Source organism: Erythrolamprus reginae, chromosome 3 (assembly GCF_031021105.1).
Source record: "Erythrolamprus reginae isolate rEryReg1 chromosome 3, rEryReg1.hap1, whole genome shotgun sequence".
NCBI classification, from domain to species: domain Eukaryota; kingdom Metazoa; phylum Chordata; class Lepidosauria; order Squamata; family Dipsadidae; genus Erythrolamprus; species Erythrolamprus reginae.
In genome coordinates, this window is record NC_091952.1 from 27374582 (window position 1) to 27383336 (window position 8755).

The following is an 8755-nucleotide window of genomic DNA, read 5'->3' on the forward strand; positions in this document are numbered from 1 at the left end:
GAGATCTTATTTTGTTACAGGAAAGGAGATCAGCCCAGTTTACAGAGAGCGGTACAAGCAAGCTTCAATAGTGGCGTTAACTTTTTTTTTTTTTTAAAGATGCTTATTTGCTGAGACCTTACCATTCTAAGCACTTTATCTGATCATTTGGGATGGGAAACTTTAGTGCACAGTCTTTTTCTGTCTTAATTAAGAATGCTGCTTTGTGGTGCAATTGCTTTTGACCCAGTTCCCAATAGTTCTTCTCACTCTAGTGTCTTTTGTTAAATAATTTGGCCAGAAGATCCTGGCAACTGCGGATTGATAGAAAGGAACAATTACTGTATTCTCACTTTCGTTGCCGCTGGAATTTGCGATTGTTAATTGTTCTTCGCTGGCTGCACCAGCAGAATTTGCTTCAGGCAAAGATGTTCATGCAAAATCCTGAATTCATGTCAGCAGGAACAGAAAAAACCTACCCGGAAACACACGCATGATGCTTGAATGTCTGCAAATGTTTGAGCTTGTCCAAAGGACACTAGGTTATACAAATAAGGAACGGTTTATTTATTTATTTATTTATTTATTTATTTATTTATTTATTTATTTATTTATTTATTTATTTATTTATTTATTTATTTATTTATTTATTTATTTATTTATTTTGTCCAATGCACAATACATATTGAAGAGGATAGACATGAGTTATTATATATAAAGAAAGGATATAAAAGTCCAATACACAATGAGGGTTTTAGTGGGTATATATCAATATACACATAGTAAAATACATGATGAAGGTAATAGAGGAGATACTCATAGCAAAATATATCTAAGAAATAATAGAAAAGAAGATAAAGGAATAGAATATATCAATGAAAGAATAGAAGAAGAGATATAGGAATAGAGGAAAGGTATATAGGAGATATAGGAGAGCAATAGGACAGGGGACGGAAGGCACTCTAGTGCACTTGTACTCGCCCCTTACTGACCTCTTGGGAATCTGGATAGGTCAACCGTAGATAATCTAAGGGTAAAGTGTTGGGGGTTTGGGGATGACACTATGGAGTCCGGTAATGAGTTCCACGCTTCGACAACTCGGTTACTGAAGTCATATTTTTTACTGTCAAGTTTGGAGCGGTTAATATTAAGTTTAAATCTGTTGTGTGTTGTTGTGGTTGAAGCTGAAGTAGTCGCCGACAGGCAGGACGTTGCAGCATATGATCTTGTGGGCAATACTTAGATCTTGTTTAAGGCGTCTTAGTTCTAAACTTTCTAGGCCCAGGATTGAAAGTCTAGTCTCATAGGGTATTCTATTTCGAGTGGAGGAGTGAAGGGCTCTTCTGGTGAAGTATCTTTGGACATTTTCAAGGGTGTTAATGTCTGAGATGCGATATGGGTTCCAAACAGATGAGCTGTATTCGAGGATGGGTCTGGCAAAAGTTTTGTAAGCTCTGGTAAGTAGTGTGAGATTGCCAGAGCAGAAGCTACGTAGGATTAGGTTTACAACTCTTGAAGCCTTCTTGGCTATATTGTTGCAGTGGGCTTTGGCACTTAAATCTTTTGTTGTTAGTATACCAAGGTCTTTAACCGAGTGGGGATTATCTGTGATAATTTGATTATTCAGTTCGTATTTGGAGTTCAGATTCTTCTTCCCAATGTGTAGGACAGAGCATTTGCTAGTTGAGATTTGGAGTTGCCATGTGTTAGACCACTGAGAAACAGCGTCAAGGTCTTTTTGGAGAGTAGTTGTGTTATCGGTGGTGTTGAAGAGTTTTACATCATCGGCAAAGAGGACACAGTTGCTTGTGATGTAATCGCAAAGGTCATTGATGTAGAGAATGAAGAGCGTTGGTCCCAGTACACTACCTTGGGGAACATAGCATATGGATTTTTAATTCTCGTTTATTTCAAATTGCTGCAACTTCACACTGATGAGCTGGAATATAGAATGCCTGTGGTTTTACATTATGAGGGAATTTATGGTCTGATGCAGAAGATGAAAATGGAAATAAAATATTTCACGAGACAACGATGAACCCGCATACAGATGGGAGGTTGAACAACAATAATCTAGAATTGAATGCACTTAAAACCGTAAAAATGGTGGTAGACTTTAGGAAAAATCCTCCCATAACATGAAGAAGACCGTAATGACCAGAGTACTTATGGGACACAAATCCCAGCGGCTGATAAGGTCCCACAGAGTTGGCCTTCTCCAGGTCCTGTCAACCAGACAAGGGGAAGAGCCTTCTCTGTGATGGCCCCGGCCCTCTGGAATCAGCTCCCTCCAGAGATTCGCACTGCCCCCATCCTCCTCGCCTTTCGCAGACCCTTAAGACCCATCTATGTCACCAGGCATGGGGCAACTAGATCATGCCCCCTACTTATCTGACCATTACATGTTATGTGTGGATGTGAATGAGTAGACTGACTGTTTTTTAACATAATGGGATTTTAGCTTACTGTTTTAACTATTAGATTTGTATACATATTGTTTTGTATTGCATGTTGTGAGCCTCTCCGGGTCCTCAGAGAGGGGCAGCATACAAGTCTAATAAATATTTTATTTTATTTTATTTATTTATTTTATTTAATCCAATACATAATACACATTGAAGAGAATAGACATCTAGTAATATAAGTAAAGAAAAGAATAGAAGAAAAGATATAAAAGTATAGGTGAACATAAGTAAAGAAAAGAATAGAAGAAAAGATATAAAAGTATAGGTGAACATATTTGAAAGGAAGAAAAGATAAATGAGATAAGGAGACAATTGGACAGGGGATGGAAGGCACACTGGTGCATGCCCCTTACTGACCTCTAAGGAACCTGGAGAGGTCAATCGTGGATAGTCTAAGGGAAAATGTTGGGGGTTAGGGGATGACACTACTGAGTCAGGTAATGAGTTCCACGCTTCAACAACTCGGTTGCTGAAGTCATATTTTTTTACAGTCAAGTTTGGAGCGGTTAATATTAAGTTTGAATCTTGCGTGCTCTTGTGTTGTTGCTGTTGAAGCTGAAGTAGTCATTGACAGGTAGAACATTGCAGCATATGATCTTGTGGGCAATACTTAGATTGTGCTTTAGGCGTCATAGTTCTAAGCTTTCAAGACCTACGATTGATAGTCTGCTTTCCTAAGGTATTCTGTTTCGAGTGGAGGAGTGAATGGCTCTTCTGGTGAAATATCTTTGGACATTTTCAAGGGTGTTGATGTCCGAGATGTGGTATGGGTTCCAGACAGATGAACTGTATTCAAGGATGGGTCTGACCTTCTATATTATGGATGGGTGATTGGTTAGAGAAGATCCCACCCCTCAGCAACCCATCATCTTAGTATTTTGCTTTTCTATTTAATTATTTAAATGTTAATGGTTCTATCGTCCTTTTTTAATTTTGCAAAATGCTTTGCAACAGAAAGTGGCAAGTAGTACAAATATTAAATCACACACATAAACAGAATTAGAGTTCTTTGACATTCAGCTGGAAAGAAGCCTAAATATACGGAGAGGGTATAATAAATACTTGTTCAAACCCTGGAATAACTTGGCTCCAGAGCATTTCTCCTTCGCTGGCATTTTAACAACTTCCCTTGTCACAGCGCTTCAACCATGGCATAAATATTCCTTTGCTCCCAAAAACCTTTCATGCTGCCCATGAAACCTATTACTTTAAAAGTCTCGGGGTATAATCTTTGGTTATAGTAGGGGAAAATTCTAGTCATTAGTAGGTCAAGGAACACCTACATTCAGGCAATCTTATCTGAGCACAATAATTTGGTTTCATATTCCGTGCAATAATATTGCCCTTTTATTAGATTAGGTAAATAGTGATAGATAAATTAGTGAAGATTGGACTTAATCCCTGGATAGTTCAATGGATTTGCAGCTGGCTGAAGCGTAGACATCAGAGAGTTATTGTTAATGGCGAGTATTCTGAGCAGAGTCAGGTTACAAGCGGTGTGCCACAAGGGTCTGTTCTGGGTCCTATTCTTTTTAATATATTTGTGAGTGACATAGAGAAAGGTTTGGTAGGGAAGGTTGGCCTATTTGCTGATGACTCTAAAGTGTGCAATAGGGTTGATATTCCTGGAGGCGTCTGTAATATGGTAAATGATTTAGCTTTACTAGATAAATGGTCTAAGCAATGGAAACTGCAGTTTAATGTTTCCAAATGTAAAATAATGCACTTGGGGAAAAGGAATCCTCAATCTGAGTATTGTATTGGCAGTTCTGTGTTGGCAAATACTTCAAAAGAAAAGGATTTAGGGGTAGTGATTTCTGACAGTCTCAAAATGGGTGAACAGTGCAGTCAGGCGGTAGGGAAAGCAAGTAGGATGCTTGGCTGCATAGCTAGAGGTATAACAAGCAGGAAGAGGGAGATTATGATCCCACTATATAGAATGCTGGTGAGACCACATTTGGAATACTGTGTTCAGTTCTGGAGACCTCACCTACAAAAAGATATTGACAAAATTGAACGGGTCCAAAGACGGGCTACAAGAATGGTGGAAGGTCTTAAGCATAAAACGTATCAGGAAAGACTTAATGAACTCAATCTGTATAGTCTGGAGGACAGAAGGAAAAGGGGGGACATGATCGAAACATTTAAATATATTAAAGGGTTAAATAAGGTCCAGGAGGGAAGTGTTTTTAATAGGAAAGTGAACACAAGAACAAGGGGACACAATCTGAAGTTAGTTGGGGGAAAGACCAAAAGCAACATGAGAAAATATTATTTTACTGAAAGAGTAGTAGATCCTTGGAACAAACTTCCAGCAGACATGGTAGATAAATCCACAGTAACTGAATTTAAACATGCCTGGGATAAACATATATCCATCCTAAGATAAAATACAGAAAATAGTATAAGGGCAGACTAGATGGACCATGAGGTCTTTTTCTGCCGTCAGACTTCTATGTTTCTAGGGCAGTGTTTCCCAACCTTGGCCACTTGAAGTTATTTGGACTTTAACTCCCAGAATTCCCCAGCCAGCATTAGGGGACACAGTGGCAAAAGAAGACAAAATGGCCCAGCCTTGCTCTTTATTAAACATCCCTTTCATTCTTCTAATTAGGTGTTCACTTCACTGACCCAGCAGAAAAGCAAATGATTGAAGGAGCTGCTATCAAACTGCCATTGGACTATCGGGCCTCTTGTTTTTCCTTTCAGTCTCTTTTCTTATTTTAATTCTATTGCCACCACCCTTTGTAGGAAAGGTGCCCTAAGGAGAGATTCAAAAAAACAGCCACAAGAACGGAAATGGGCAGGACATTTTCAAAAATGCTAACAAATGCAGGAAGCCCCACAATTAAAAACACTTGAGAAATATGCTTTTCGTCACATACTCAGAAATCTCCTTCCTCCCTGCTTTATTTAGCTCTTTATAAATGTTCTACTGCCAAGAAATTTGAATGGCTTATAGTTATTTTAACTACGGTGAACATAGCAAAGCAAATCCACTCAGGGGGAATCTGTCCACTTTAGATTTCAGTAATAATAATTTCTAAGCAAGAAGATACGAAGGTTACCATGAGGTGGAGAAGAAGGTTGCAATTTGCTGAATGGCCTGACTCCCTAGAATAGATGGGGAACTAAGCCCCTTTATGACTTGTGGACTTCAACTCCCAGAATCCCTGTGCCAGCAGAGGATGTTTATGTGTTCTCATGACTTTTCTCATTAAGCTTTAAATTGATTTGGCATGTATGTGTGTCTGATTTGAGTTTAGCTAGGGGGTTTATTGTTAGTTTAAGGTTTTTTTTATTGTTTTTACTATTTACTATTTGACTTTTATTGTAACATTGTATTATTTGTTGTAAACTGCCCTGATTCCCATGGGATTGGGCAGAATTTATTTATTATTTTATTTATTATTTAGATTTGTATGCCGCCCCTCTCCGAAGACTCTAAGAATATAAGTCAACTCAATTAAATTAAAAGTGTAAAAGTGGAGACTTTGGAGAGATGATGAAGAGACCCAAGGAAAACAAAATTCAAGTATAATGGGAAGTTATTCCTGGTGAAGTTGGATGGAAGATTGGTGGGTCCAAAGACTGGAACTATCTCAGCGCAAGGTTCCTATATCAGTGATGGCACACCTATGGCACAGATGCCACAGGTGGCAGAGAAAGCCATTGCCCTAGGTCAGCTCCAACATGCGTGTGCAGAACAGCCGATTTTTTGCTTGCACAGACTCTGGGAGGGTGTTTTGGCTTCCAGAGAGCCTCTGGGGGGGATGGGGAGAAGCCTTTGGAGCCTGGGGAGGGTGAAACACTAGCCTACTGGGCCCACCACAAGTTGGGAAACTGGCCATTTCCATCATCCAGAAGACCTCCGGGTGGAGGGAGAAAGTGTTTTCACCCTCCCTAGGCATTGAACTATGAGTGTGGGCACTCACGCATGCGCGATAGCGAGCGCACATGCTCTTTTGGCACCCAAGGAAAAAATGGTCCGCCATCACTGTCTTATATCATCATTTACTGAATGCTGTGTCATTAAGTGAACCCATGTATTTCTATGGATGTCAATAGAGAAATCAGCAAAAGAAACAATGCGAAGGTATTGGGATTCTTTGGAAAATAGTCAACATTAACCCCACCCTTTACTTCAGACTTTTTTTTTTCATATTTAGTTTTCTGCACTGGAGTAACAGACAAGGCCTGTTACAAACTCATTAAGGTTATGTTTGCCTTAGCTTTCAACCCAAGGAGCATCTTTTGGTAGCTTTCTAAACAGGCTTATTTTGGAAAGAGGGACAAGATCCAGACTCTACCATTGTCAAAAATGTCACAATACATAACACACCTGCATCATATCACTGCAACATCAAGTTTGTCAGTGACGCCTCCTTAAAAGTGCTGTTCAATGATTGTGTAAAAGGTTTTTCAGAGAGATGGAATAGCTTTAAATTATCCATTGAAACCTAAAAGAGCTTTTACTCCGCAATTTAAAGGAAATGGTTATGTCACTCCCATTAACAGGAAGTAAAAACATAAAATTTTTATCAATAAACCAATTGTCTCCCGTTCAAATGAAAAGCAAAATTGTGAACTGTTTGATGTAAATGCTCTTGGCATCAGAGCAAAAAACGGGCAAACAGCACCCTCTGAAGTCTTAACACAAAATGTGAAGGCACTTATGTCTGTACGACCAACTTGTTGCTTGTATCCTTACAAATTAGTGTTTCCTGATTGCTTATTTGTACCCTATGACGATCATTAAGTGTTGTACCTCATGATTCTTGACAAATGTATCTTTCCTTTTATATACCAAGATATGCACCGGACAAATTCCTTGTCTGTCTAACCACATTTGGCCAGTAAAGAATTCTACATTCTACAAAAAAGCTAGAAACCAGGCAGGTCTTTGGGATTTGTCTTAATTGCATTACAGTATTCATACTGGAGCAGTATCAAGCTAAGATGTAAGTCTGCTTTTGATTTCAGCAGCTCTTTAAGATGAAGCCGTAGAAAAGTAACCCACTGAACTTTGTCTGATGCAAGAGGTACTGTATATACTTACATTAATTAAATCTATATATATTCTTGTGAGTAGTTATTTAAAATTTTCCCTACAAAATACCTACATGCATGAATCATTTACTTTGTTCCCACATCTAAACAAACAGCAACATCACATGCCCCAAGTACACCTGTAAGAGTAGAGGTGTTTTTATAGGTAAAGAATTTATGTGGCTAAGCAAGGCAATTAAGTGAGCCACACCCAATTTTACCTTTTTTTTGGCCGTGGCTGTTAAAAGTGAATCATACAGCAATTAAGCAAATTTGGGCAAAGGCAAGCTCAAAACTTTTTCAGATATTTTCAAAAGTCAAACTATCTCTAAATCCTGCCTTTTCTGGGGAAGAATGTCTTTTTAAAACTTCAAATTCCAGCCAGTATCCTGGAATTCTGAGACTTGATGTACACATTTTAAAAATTGCTAAGGAGAAATAGTACCTTAGGTGAACTATAACCATTTATACAATTTATGCATGGTATGTATGTTTGGTTTTTAATTATTTTAAACATTAGATTTGTTATATGCTGTTTACCACTGTTGTTAGCCGCCCCGAGTCTACCGAGAGGGGCAGCATACAAATCTAATAAATAAATAAATGAATATTGACCTATCTTAAGAGGGATGAAATCTTATGGTGGAGAGAATATATTTAAAATAGCACCTACTTATAAGCAAGATGGTAATTTTGAAAGCAATAGTTAACTGTGATCTCAGCATCACACAGAAAGGAATATTTTCAGCTGTTTTAACGCAGATGTCCCCAAACTTGGCAAATGTAAGTCTTGTGGACTTCAACTCCAGCTATGCTCCTGGAGAATTTTAGGAGTTGAAATCCATAAGTCTTAAAGTTGTCAAGTTTGAAGATCTCTGGTCTAACCTGATGTGAAAACTCTTTTCCAAGGGCATACGAAATGGGATGGAAATGTGGGGTAAAAGAAACTTTCTGGGCAAGAAAAGTTTCATTCTTCTGAACTCCAGAAATAAAAGAAATAAAAACCCACCAGAAATACTACAGTAATTTCCTCCGAAAAAAGATCCCTGGATTTGCAAAGCATAAGGGAGCCAATAGTCAGAAGACAACTGGGTATTGCTTAGTTCAATGTTTCCCAACCTTGGCAACTTGACTTCAACTCCCAGCATTCGCTAGCTGGGGAATTCTGGGAGTTGAAGTCCAAATATCTTCAAGTTGCCAAGGTTGGGAAACACTTGGTTAGTTGACAGGGTTTGGAGGAGGCCAACTCTGTGGGACCTAAC